Raw genomic sequence first — 13,821 nt, forward strand, 5'->3', positions numbered from 1 at the left:
CTAGAGACTGCAAGGCCATTTGGAAGCAGGATGACATGATGACGGCTGAGTAACTCCTTCCCCTCCCCCTCTCTCTCTCCCTCTCCCTCCCTCCCACACAAAACCATCAACCCCTCATCCCATAAGATCTTCCCCTCCCGTCCATGTTTTTTGAGCTCTCTCACCAAACCTTTTGTCTCTTCTCCTTCCACGTGTACAAAATCTCGATGCACATGCATCTCACTCCTTATATTACATGTTTCCATCTTTCTCACATACCTATCTTTTTCCTCTGTATACATATATATCCCTCTCTCTCTCTCCCTCTCTCTCTCTAGGTCTCTCTCCTACTCCCTCTCCCACATATATACAATTTCCTCGCCCTCTGTCTCTTTCTTCCACTTGGTGTATATCTTGTGTGTTGAGCGCACACATCTCTCTCCCGCCATTGCTCCATCTTCACAAACTTCTCTCTACATTTCATTCACACATTGGGATGCATTCAGAAAATTGCTTTAGAATGGATCATGTAGAGTTATCATTGGTTTTGTTGCATCCAAAAAAATAATAACTATGAAATATGCATTTAGAATCTCATTTGAGTTCGATTATGTGAGTTTGAGCATATTGTGAAGTACTATAGACCTGGTATTCATCTTGGAATTCAACAACGATTCTAAATATTAAATTGTATAAACCGTTACATTTGGAGTCAATAGCTTAATATATTTATTTCACAATTACAAGAAATAATTAATGCCACGACAAACTAAGAAAACAGATGTGTACTCCCTCCGTTTTTATTTAAGTCTGTGTATTTGCATTGGTCAAAGTTAAGTTTTGTAAACTCTGACAAGGTTTATAAACAAAAATATTAACATATATAATAAATAATCAATACCATTAGATTTATTATTGAATGTACTTTCACATCATACAGATTTGTTATGGTAAATGTCTATGTTTTCTCTCTAAACTTGGTCAAACTTTAGGAAGTCTGACTTCGGTCAATCCTAATATGCAGAGTAAATAAAATTGGAGGGAGTACTAGCAGTACTCCTAGCTACTTAACCCAATCACCGAACATGCTAGACGGGGAGTATGGAGTAGTACAGTGTTACTAAGTTTCAGGTCGGCGATAAAATCTCCCGCTACCATCGAGATCTCCCGCGACTCAGATTCCCGCAATGCGAAGTTACTATCATACCCTTGTTTGAATAGGCCGACAGATAATTGTGGGTTGGGGGCTGTTTTGGTAACTTCATGTTCAGCCCACGCAGCCAACCCCACCCCGGCACCCAGAGTAGATCTCATTACTCCACATTTTCTATCCCAGCCGCAAAATAGACTTCTCCATGGCACAATAGCACCTCGTGCCCCTCCTCTTCTTCATCGGCACACTTGTCCACCACAGGGCTTCTACCTCATCGACGACATCGTACGCCGCACTGGAGCCGATCCACCATCACTGTTCTACATGGAGCCGCTTCCCCAGTGCCCTCTTCCATGGTCTCGGATCTACTTCTCGGAAGCCGACACCAAGCACAACAGCGCCATCATCGTCGACAATGAACCAACTCCCGTTGCCGACTATGATGCACAGACGCCACCGCGACCTTCGTACTCCTCCTTGATTGGTAATGTGTATAGTGATTCTCTTAGCACTCCATGTGCAATTCTGATTATGTTCATACCTACCCTTCAAATTTCTTGGCTGCTATTGTTCCAGTAAAAGTAATTGTTATAGGTTGCATAGTCTGACAGAATATCATCTTGTAATCATGCATCCCTCTTGTATTGCGTTGTGTTTGGGTAGATTCTTCATTTGTAACCAGTAGTGTGGCAAATGATGGAAAGTTTTTTAGAATAGCAGGGAGGTGATCCCCTTGTTCTACTCACTTAGAATGAAACCACAATGTAGTTCTAGCAAATTTGAACAACCACATAGTAGGATATTAAAAATCATGTGTGTTAACATGGCAGATGAGTGCTTTATTGTTGCCCAGAAGATGCGCAAGTATTACTATATTTTTCTTGCCATGTTGAGATTTTAAAACTATGAATGCGAGCATGTAGAGGAGCAATAAAGACCAAATACAAGATGGTGGGGACATCTTCAAGGAACATCGCAAGTTAAAGAGGAGTTGCATTGAAGCTGTAAAATGAGCTTTGGTAAGTAACAACCTTTCAATTACTTTGACATTGAGAACCTGACTAGCAGTGGTGGATGTTTTGTGTGTCCTTGATGGTTTCTTTAATGAAATCAAAGGGAGCCCCCTCTTTTGATCATTTTTTACTTTGACATGGTATGTGGCTGGCAGCAGTAGTGAACATAGGACCAGGACATGCCCTAGGCAAGCCCCGAGCCGAAAACAACGTCAAACCATGTTGTCTACTTGGCTAGGGTTCTTACCATGCAATATAGTAGTGTGGCAGATTATTAAACAATAATAGGCGAGATAAACAATTTCCTGTACAATTGATTAGGCTCCCAATAATTTATAGGATATCAATTTACTCACTGGACCCACCATGCCGTATGATGAATCCTTTGTAGTTTAATGTTGAAGCTAGTCAGTCAAACCTGCCTACAGACGCCCTGGAGATCATCTAGTTGCTGGTTGTTTTTTCGCAGCAACCCTTGTCTTAGTGCACCCCTCTTCTGGTTTTTCTATTTCTCTTAGCCTTGTGTTCTTCAATGTATAGGTCATAGTTTCTATAAGCTGGCTCTGCTTGATATGTAATTCTTGAAACAAGCTGCTTGATATGTAATAAGCACAGTCTTAATCGTCCTAATGCTTTACTTTTTAGCTTGATGTAGGAAGTGGGTGTTCTCACCTTGCAGTCTATTTTTATATTTGTCATTTTGAATTCACTTCTCCTAGTCCTGTTTATCGAGCTTCTACTTAATGGATCTGGGGAGCTCTGACAATTGATCTAAAAAAGAAGTAACTTCTTCATGTCAAGATGCAGTTCCTCCAAGGTGGGAAATATTGTCAACCTCGAGATCATGTTTCCAAAAGGAGTCTGGATTACAAACAAGGTGCCAGTGCCATAATGATGTTAGATTAGACACGAGGTGCAAATTCCCAGATGATGCTGGATTACTCACAAACTAGGTGGAGCCATCAACTGGTCCTGTCCTCGTGGCTCTAGTAAAGGCTGGAAGAAAGCCTGCAACAACCCTTGAGAATGTAGTTGAGTTACTGAAGAAGTGAAAAGAGCAATCATATGCTTTATTCACCCAAGACAAACAAGATATGGAAGAAGCAAAAAAGAAGCTAGTAGACGCAGAGCAGGCTAGGCGTCTCCTGCTATCTAAAACCATTGTCAATACAAATTTTCATTCATAATAGCTAGGTTCAAATGTTTATCCAGTCAACATGCTTGTTGTGATGTCCGTGCATCTACTGAGATGTATGTAAGTATGTGATGACGAGATGTGGCACAAAATATATATATATATTTCGGGTCATGTAATAACATCCATTACTTTCCGAACATTAATAGACAAACCATTGGGCATGGTATAGTTCACACGCAAGCCCAACATTCCAAGTTCGACTTTCACGTCAAACTCGTGTCCACAGATATCTTCAGATTCATAGATAATGTCCAGAACCATGATTCACGGTTCAAAGCAAAAAAAATGTGAGGAGAATTAGAAACAAAGAAAAATCTCTAGTTCTTACTACCAACATCAATGCTTCACCAAAACAACATTTAGTTCAAACACAAAACACAATTTACTTCTGAGAGCATTGATGAAAAAGGTGCATTTTTTGCCAATGGCGGAGGAGGGACTCGCATATAATTTTGTGGAGTTCTACTAAAATTAAGGTACCTGCTTCTGTTTTCATAAACATGTTTGAGGTAGAGATTGACATCCGTGTTTGCAAAAATATGTGAAAGGGTTATCGATTGCATTGTGTGATTTGACAAGTGCCATTGGATTAACACTAGATTGACAACAGCATGTTATTACCTTTGTGACATTGCATCATTTTACAAGTGGCACTAGATTGACAACCATAAAAAATGGGAATATAAGGGCATGCCTACATTGGGAGTGCCAACACCATGTAGAATACCTCCATAGAGGCAATAAATTGGAAAGGCAGAGCTGGTTGCCGAGAGCAACAAACATATCAGTGCGAGCACAACAAAAACGAGACCATACGAGATTAATTATATTTTGGACATTTTTTTAACTAAACACTAATAGCCTCTGGAGGCAGGTATAATTTCTAATGCCAACTACGGCGGGGGTCCATGTTTTTTTGCTCCAAACTACACACCGGGTGTCTATGCTAGAGACTCGTTGGTCGTAGCCTTCATGGGTTCGGAGCAGTGGCGACTCTCGTGGTCTACCATTCCTCGGTGTCGGCGGCGGCTGCGGACGTGTTGGCTGCCTCTGCCGGCATGCCGTGGTTCTGTCAACGTTTGTGTCCAATGGCACGGACAACCACAATGCACTGGACGCCGTGGTCCCCCGTGGTCGGCGTGCAGCAACTGACCACTCCTCTGCGAGCAGGCCTGGAGCGTCGAGTTGATGCGCTAGGGGCCAGCTTGTAGCGATGGCTTGCTCCTCCGCTTGCCCGCCTGTAGCCTTGTCCATGGTACTAACGGCCTGGGGCGGGGATGGAGGTGGAGCAGCGAGTTGTCTGTCTCGTCGGGGCACCCATCCGGCTTTTATGCTGGAGAACTCATCTTCCTGCTCACTGGATGCTATGGAGAGTGTGGAGAAAATGGTGCAAGGAGGATATGGGGGCGGAGGTGTGGTGATGTTCTTGCCAGGCGTCTGGTCTCGTTTAAATGACGATAGGAGCCAACTGAGATTGTGTTCTAATGTCGGCCGGCTCGGCAAAGGACGTGTTACCGGCACAAGTGCTGATTCAATGGAGGTAGGCGGGTCAGTTTGGTCAAAAGCCAGTTGAATGCGGCAATGAGGCGTGTTCATCCTGGCATGCAACGAGTGGGGCTCTCTTGGCCAGAGCGCCGGTTCAATGCCTGCCCCAATGGGAGGTCGTGTGCGCTCTAGCACCGTGTGAGAGCAATAACTCCCTCCGGTCCTTTTTGTTTGGGTATAAGAAAATCTCATTTTGCATTCACATTCTAGAAGTAAAATTCGTGGACAAACTTTGACCCAAAATACGATGGGGAGTAGTAAACCAGGACAGAGGTAGTAGTGGTGAATTCCATTTTTGCTCCATACCAGTCATTTTAAAAAATTGTATAAGGCGTCATTGAAAACTAGAACTCTTACCCCACTAAAAAAATGATTTTTTCAACATGGCAACTCGATCAGTGGCGACTAGCGAGCCATCGCCTCCAGGTCATTTACCCGTGGTCCTACAAAGGTGCGCTCCACCACGTACCCGGTACCCGCGCATGCAGCAATCGTGCACCTATGGGTTTATTTGTTTACTGTGCCCTACGTAACTCTCATGTGTGTGAGACAGCAAGAGACCGACTGTGTGTGTGCGCCTCTTCTCTATGTATATGTACTCCAGCATTTGTCTGGTGCCCAAAAAATAATAGAATAATAACTAGCCATGTGCCAACACATTGCAACACATCCAAAGTAGAGTAATACATATTCACCAATTTGGTATAAAACAATCTAGTCTTGATATACTTATACCACTAAAAATATCGTATGTTTCACTCAAAATATATTCCTTTGGCTGTTTTCATGAGATAAGGGAGGAATGTGGTTTGTTTCAAGATTCGAGAAGTGGGATGTTGTTGCAAAAAGCCCATGCGTCTGTGTGTGAGAGAGAGTGGGGGAGAGGAGGAGGATAGAGTGCATGTGTGACAAAGACACAAAGAGTGTGTGTGTGTGTGTGCGAGAGGTATCACCATAAATTGAGGCGATAGTGTGTGTGTGCACGATCGAGAGGGCGTGTCTCAAGAATTGACGAAAAATCTACATAGATACAAGGAGCGCGAGAGAGACATATACGAGAGAGTGTAAGCGAGAATGTGCGTTAGATGGATAAACCTATCTAGAGGCTGGTCGGTCAAAGTTTGTGAGAGAGATACAAGTTGGGGTGCGAAAGCGTGAGTTTTGTGTGTGTGTGAGAGAGTCGATAGTCGGTAGGGGGATCGAAAGAGGGAGTTGTGTGTGTGTGAGAGAGAGAGAGAGAGGGGGGGTGGGAGAGAGAGTTTGTCTATCAACAAATGAATAATGTTAGTTTTGGAACGGAGAAGAAGACAGAAAGGAGACCCCAACAAATGGTGTGTGTGCGGGAGAGACTAATTTTAGTGGTAGGAGTCATATCTAGAAAGATTTAGGGTGCGTGAGGGAACCCTAGAGAGAAAGACAAAGTGAAAGATGAGTGAGTGTGTGTGTGTGTGTGGTGGTGAAAAAGAAAGCTTAGGTAGCTATAGTGGTACCAGAGAATGATAGAGACATGAGAGATAATGAAAACCGTGTAATCACTACTGCAGGATGCTGCTAACGCGACACTACAACCAGAGACCCTTCGACGAAACTATGTGCGATGCATTAATTGCAAACGTTGATGTATAAAACCCGTCAAAAAGATGCAAAATGTTCGCAATGGCGGATACATCCAACACGGTTCATATTACATTTGCGTGTGCGATGAGTGACATATGGTTAATCCATAAGAAGTGTTTACGATGAGGTGGAACAAGAGAAACGGGTTGCTAATAAAGGTGTGTGGGATATACGGCATACAGTTCACTCGGATGAACAGTTTGCTATTAGGGAATGCAACAGAAACGGTTAGCCAGATCAAGGTGTGTGTGATATACGACATACAGTTCAATAGGACGAATTTTCGATTGGGGAACACAACAGAAACGGTTCCACTTAACAAGATGTGTGTGATATGCGGCATACAATTCACATAGATGAACTGTTTGCGATGAGCCGAAAGAACACAAATGATCCATGTAAACTAGATGTGTGTGATACACGGCAAATAGCCCACTCAAAAGAACTGTTTGCGATGAGAATATATAACACAGACAGTTACTAGAGTTAATTCGTGTGCGATTCTTTGTGTAGAAAAAACTTTGAAAACTGCAAACTAGTAGATTGCGATGGCTAGGAGTATCCCACACGATGCTTGTATGAGTACGCATGTGCGATGATACGTAAGTTACACATATGTTTCCTTATGGTAGCACGTGTGTGATAACATGTGACACTGGATACGGTTGTCGGGTTGTGTGCTCCGCTTAGTATTCTCGTGCTCCACCGAAGGCTTCCTGCGCTCCACATGGGTGAATCATAAAATCCCCAATCCACTAGCCAGCTGCTAAATAACCACAGCAATAGCCGGCGGCAGTGACTCGCTACTGATCTAGTTGATAGCTAGTTACCCACACATACCGACATACCCTCAATGGCTGACAATGGGATGGAGTCGCGCGACGGCAGAAGCGAGGCTGAAGGCATGATGGTCGGCTTGGTGGTCGGCGGCCATGTCGCCGCCTCTCCCGATGACGTCCAGAGGATGCAGGAAACATGGTACGAGCAAGCCGCCAGGTTAGCCAGGGTCATCCTAAAAACGGACAGTGATCGCCTGCGGGCGATACTACTAGCTCGGCGCAAAGTGCGGCCGATGGTGCGGGCAGCGGAGGAGGAACCGCGACGACGCAAGGACAACCGCGGTAGTGGCAGGTGCCACGCGAGGCACATGCTTATGTCCCAGATGGAGGAGGACGCATCACCGGACGTCGTCGGGGCATGCCTGGGGGCCGTCACGGCAGCCCTGGCGAGAGCCAATGTCGTCTCGCCGGACATCGTCGGGGCAGACCCAGCGGTCGCGATAGCCCTGGTAAAGGTTGTGCCCGAGGCAGTACCGGCGATTCCCGATGTCGAGTCTGCCCCAGACTCGATCGATCATGGTGTGTAGGTCATCAACTTGGCAGCCTCCGCTCCCATTGAGCCCATGATCAACATGCTGATGGACGATGGCTGTTGTGCGTGTTGGGTCAGCGTCAGGTGCACAGTTTAGCTCTTTTGTGCACGTGCGGTTGGTTTTGTTCTTGTAAATTAGCGATATATATATATATATATATATATATATATATATAATGTATGATCAATTGATTTCTTCATGCATGTCAAATATGTCAATTGTACGGGCTGTCTTGTCTGTATATTATCTAAATTTGCAACATGGACAATTAATGTGAAAATGCCTGCTGGACATCGATGATGATCGACATGTCAAAAACATGGACATCCTCTACTGTACCAGGCACATGCTTAAACTGAGTGAACTGTGTATGATACTAATGCTTTTCAATGAAAATATAAGAACTTGGGTAACAACATTTGAGTAACATATAAATAGTGGTGACACTAGTCGACAAAAGGCCAATCTAGGTAACACGGTTTTGACAACCATATAGTCCATATCTACATACTTAACATAGTAACAACTAGCACATTTTAAGAGGCTGAGGGCCAGCAACCACAACTATCCACTAGAAGCAGCTTGATAACGGTGACTCGGCATCTCGTCAATGAAAAGGAAGAACCCTCCTATGCCTTGGTAGAGCATGAGTAGAACAGTGTCTCCAATTTTCCAATGTGGATGCATTGCCACGACAAGCGATAACTTGTTAATTTGAATGGTTCCAATTATGCGGGAAATGTAGTACCTTGCAATCACTTTGGCGTTATTACCAGGCACAAGTGTACTTCGACCACGCCGGGAAATCGATTCAGGAACACCTATAGCGGGCAATTTCTGTTCAGATGTAGAATAAAAACCAACTGTAACATATTGTTGAAGATATATATAGTTTATGAACATCAACATAAAAATTAGACTTTGTACCAGCGTTTTGTGCACACAATTGGTCTTGTTCACTGTGTGCACCATAGGTAGAATTAATCCCATCCAAAATCCAGCGTTCTTACGTTGTGCTATCTCTGTCAGATTATCAACAAATTTTATGACATGTTTCAAGTCTTTCAAGTGAAATTTGGTATGTGAAGTAACATACAGATCGTTAACTATGCATCCAACATATCATGCTTAAAAGGTTGAACGTATTATTTATTTGGAACATGACAGAAGAATATATAGTGTGCATATATTGGTAATTAGAATTTGTTACTGCCTAGGAACAGAGTCAGAAAATGAAATCACAATTGGTTTCTTAGATAGTGATCAGTTAGTCAGAACAAATGCCCCGATTTTGCAAAGTAATATGTCAACATGGAGAAAGTTGAAAGAACACTAACCTCGATCAGATTTTGATTGGATGATGACGTTGGAGAAGTAAACATCCATGTTAATTAGCCCAGGCTGTGGTGCACGCATAGAATTTTATTACCAGCTTTTAGTTCATAAAACTTAGAAAATTTTCTCCAATGGTCCGCATCAAAATAGGAGTGACCATCTTTATCAAGTTTTATGCTAACTTTCATTGTAAATCCATGTTGCGTTGTCAATATGACATCCATGGAGTCATCAACAAAGTAAAGCCCAAGATTTTCTTCTACTCGTGTTCTTGCAAAGCAAGGGATGTACTGCTTGAAATGAAAATTAAGATCGTAAATTAGATATATTGAAATAATAGAGCAAGATGAAAATATGGGAGTAACTGAGAGAATAGAACTATATATAGAAAGCATTGTACAAAATATATAATTAAAAATAGATAATGTAACAAAGATTTGATGCAAATATGTGAGTAACTGAATGAACAATACACCACTAATTTTTCTAATATAGGGAAAGAATCGGCTTCAACATCTAGGCTGTATGTGGCACCGTACCTTTTATCCAAATGTAGCAATAGATGATATATGTTCACAAAAAGGCCATGCCGACCGTGGTAGGGTGAGAATGAACATACCGAGCACTCCCTGAACTCATCCGGAAAGGTGAGATAGAACTTTGTTTTCGACTGGCCGTGACCACACTTGCCCGATTTGTGCTTGCACTGTGGCCACCTGAATGGAAACCCTCGAATCAGCTAGAAGAAAAAGGAATCCACGGTGATTTTTGCCGGTTGATTAACAGTGATGGATGGACTGCAATAAGAGATGAGTGATTTTTTCGCTAAAATGATTACCTTCTCCGTGAGAAAGATCCTTAGCCCAATCCCGCAGAAAACCCCAATCGACCAGAGTCTAGAAAGTCGATGCAGATAGGCGGCGGCAAGCGGTAGGGGCGAAATCCCGTGCCGTTTGGAGCACGACCTCTGCACGCCGATGACAGCCGTCGAGCTTAGGATGGCTGCCACGATAGAAGTTGATGAGGTGCAGACTTGCGGAGGAGTCCACGGCAAGTGGGTGAGGATGAAGTGGGTAGGGGGGCGAGGATTTTCCTTTTCCTTTTGCATGTGTGGGTGAACACACACGTTCCGTAGAGGCGACGGAGATGAATCGTGTGTGATAGTAAATCACCGAGATTGAAGGGGAATCCAAATTTCCTTCCTAGTTTCTCATTCAGTTTTTTTCTACAATCGACATACCCCTCCAATGCAACATGTTCAAATTTGGCATTTTTCCGGGCTCATTTACCATATTTACGTGATTATGTGCCTTTTCTAGGCATTAATGCAAGTGATTCTAATTCAAACAATCGGTGCATGAAAAGGTGCACAAGAACAGTCTAGAAAACCATGCTCATGCTATTTAGTATATTCTCATGCCTTTTACATGGAATGGGTAGAGATTTCAAGGAAATGTATGGCAATAGTCAACCACAAACGCGTCATTTATTTGTTTTTCAATTATAGAAAAATAAAATACATGCTTGAAAAACATGACGCCTCGCATGGTGCCATGGTATGGCCTCACCGTGCCCTGGTAAAAAATTGAGAAGGTTTGGATTATGTCATCATGCATGCCCTTCATAAATCGAAGCATCACCGAGGAAGTTTCATGGTTTTGAGGGGGAAATCCTGAGATTGAAGGGGAATTCAAATTTCCTTCCTAGTTTTTCCATGATTTTTTTCTACAATGAACATACACCCTACAAATCACCGTGTTTAAATTTGGCACTTTCCCAGGCTCATTTACCATATTTAGGGGATTATGTGCATTTTCTAGGCATTAATGCACATAATTCAAATTCAAAGAATCGGTGCATGAAAAGGTGCATAAGAATGGTCTAGAAAACCATGCTCGTGCTATTTAGTAAATTCTCAGCCTTTTACAAGGAATGGGCAGAGATTTCAAGGAAGTGTGTGGCAATAGTCAACCACAAACGTTCGTTTATTGGTTTTTTCAACTATAGAAAAATGAAATACATGCTTGAAAAACATGACGCCTGGCATGGTGCCATGTACGACCTCACCATGCCCTGGTAAAAAATTGAGAAGGTATGGCTTATGTCGTCATGCACGCCCTTTATGAATCAAACCATCACCGAGGAAGTTTCATGGTTTCGAGGGGGAAATCACCGAGATTGAAGGGGAATCCAAATTTCCTTCCTAGTCTGTCCATGAGTTAAAATTTGGCACTTTTTCATTTACCATATTTTGAGGGATTATGTGCATTCTCTAGGCATTAATGCATGTAATTCAAATTCAAACAATCGGTGCATGAAAAGGTGCACAAGAACGGTCTGGAAAACCATGCTCGTGCTATATAGTAAATTCAAACAATCGGTGCATGAAAAGGTGCACAAGGAATAGGTAGACATTTCAAGGAAATGTGTGGCAATAGTCAACCACAAACTTTCGTTTTTTGGTTTTTCAACTATAGAAAAATGAAATGCATGCTTGAAAAACATGACGCCTGGCATGGTGCCATGGTTTGGCCTTACCCTGGTAAAAAATTGAGAAGGTATGGCTTATGTCGGCATGCACTTCCTTCATAAATTGAACCATCACCGAGGAAGTTCTGTGGTTTCGAGGGGGAAATCACCAAGATTGAAGGGGAATCCAAATTTCCTTCGTTCTTTGTCCTTGAGTTTACGAACATACACCCTGCAAATCACCGTGTTCGAATTTGGCACTTTTCCGGGCTCATTTACCATATTTAGGGGATTATGTGCATTTTCTAGGCATTTAGCGCAGATAAATCCAATCCAGCTGCAGCTGCACGGGTGTGATGCGAGGGACATGGATTGTTGTTCGATCGTGGCACATCCTACAGTGCACATGCGCGATCCACATGGCTGGGGTTCCAGCCAATCATAACACAACACAAAATAGGCTCAGTGCACACTGTTTCCGGAGGCGACATAGATGAAACGTGTGCAATAATGAATGAGCAAGATAGTAAGGGAAGCCAAATTTCCTTCATCGTTTGTCCTTGAGCCCTTAAAAACCACCACACTATATGACTGTCCGGCCACTCCATCCCAGAGCTCTCTCCAAGCGTCGTTCATGGCACCGCGGTGCATAGTAACTGGTAAGGAAGCAATGGCATCCTGCTGCACCGAGTTCCTCGCTGCCCGCGACCACACACATGGTAAGGAAGCGATGGCATCCCGCCGCGCCGAGTTCATCACCGCCTGTGGCCACACAAGTACGCGGGCCGACTTTGATGCTACCATGGACAAATGGGTGGTGGATCTAGAGGCATCCAAGGCCGCACAGAAGGAGCAGAAAAGGCAGAAAGCATTCAAGAAAAGGGAATCCGGCTGCCCCAAGAAAGAAGAGGCGGCATGCCATGCTGAGGGGAGCTCGGTGGAGATCGAATCACGGTGGGCTGTGTCGGGGGGACCGGGCCCCTTTTGGTTCGGAGGGGGGCGGAGGCCGCGCAAGGAGCGGATCGAGGCAGTACACGCGAGCAGTTTTACCCAGCTTCAGGCCGCACGGATGCGTAAAACCCTACTGCTGCTTGTTTGTGTGTATTGAATTCTTGCTCAGGAGCGATGGACGCTGCCCGACCGAGCGTGAGAGTGTTCCTGATGTTTTGAATGAGCCGAACCCCCTCTCTGTTGCGCTTGGGCCTCCTTTTATACTTTCAAGGGGTCACTGATAGGTGGCAACGTAGACTAGAAGGGTAAAAATGGAAAAGGATGCGGTAGGTGCAGCTACCGCTACTGTGGACACAGTGCACCCTACCTAACTCTGACGGCAGGGGACAAGGTCATTGAATGCCCGTTTGAGTTGCCTAAACAGTGCAAAAAGTGACCGTTAGGAGCGCCACCATTTGCTACGATGGCCTTCTCTTCATCTCCGCTTGCCACCGCGTACCCCTGGCTGCACAGGCTCCCGCCACGTGCCCCTGAGGAAGCCTCATGGCGACACGCGGGTGGGTGCGCTGGAGCGTGGGTACAGAGTGGCAGCGGGCCCCCGGCGAGTACCTTGTCGGGGTCGTCATTTTTGTCAAGTCTAGAAGCTTGTCGCTCACCGGACCTTGCCGGGACGTGCGGTGCATCGCGGCAAGTTTCTTGAAGTTCCGTGGTTGGCCTTCCCGGCAAGCTCCTCTTGCCGGGGCCTTGTCTCTTCCCGGCAAGATCCTCTTGCCAGGGCCTTGTCTCTCTATCTTGAATGCTTTGTTCTTGGATGGCTCCAAAGGTACCCACGGAGGACTCTGGAGGTCGTCCGGCAAGCCTTGCCGCGCGGCGCTGCAACTTCCCGTGCACAAGTTCGGGATACTAGGGTACCCCTACTCTAGTACACCAACAAGAGCCCCCGGGCCTGGGCCACACACGGTGCCGAGCGCTGTTGGGCCAGGCCCAAAACAGGGCACGGGCACGCGCGGAGCCTGGGTTATGCCGAATCTAACTCCGTATCCACCGCGCCCCCCGTAACGGCACGCGTCAATCGCGGAGTCGTGGGAGAGATCGTGGGTGGTTGTTTATTTGGAAGGCCGAAATGTCCGCCCCGTCCCTCTTTATAAGCAGGGGAAACAGGGGCATTTCCCCCACCTTCACCCTTCGC

The sequence above is a fragment of the Triticum aestivum genome, chromosome 2B, assembly GCF_018294505.1.
Source record: "Triticum aestivum cultivar Chinese Spring chromosome 2B, IWGSC CS RefSeq v2.1, whole genome shotgun sequence".
In the NCBI taxonomy this organism is placed as follows: Eukaryota; Viridiplantae; Streptophyta; class Magnoliopsida; order Poales; family Poaceae; genus Triticum; species Triticum aestivum.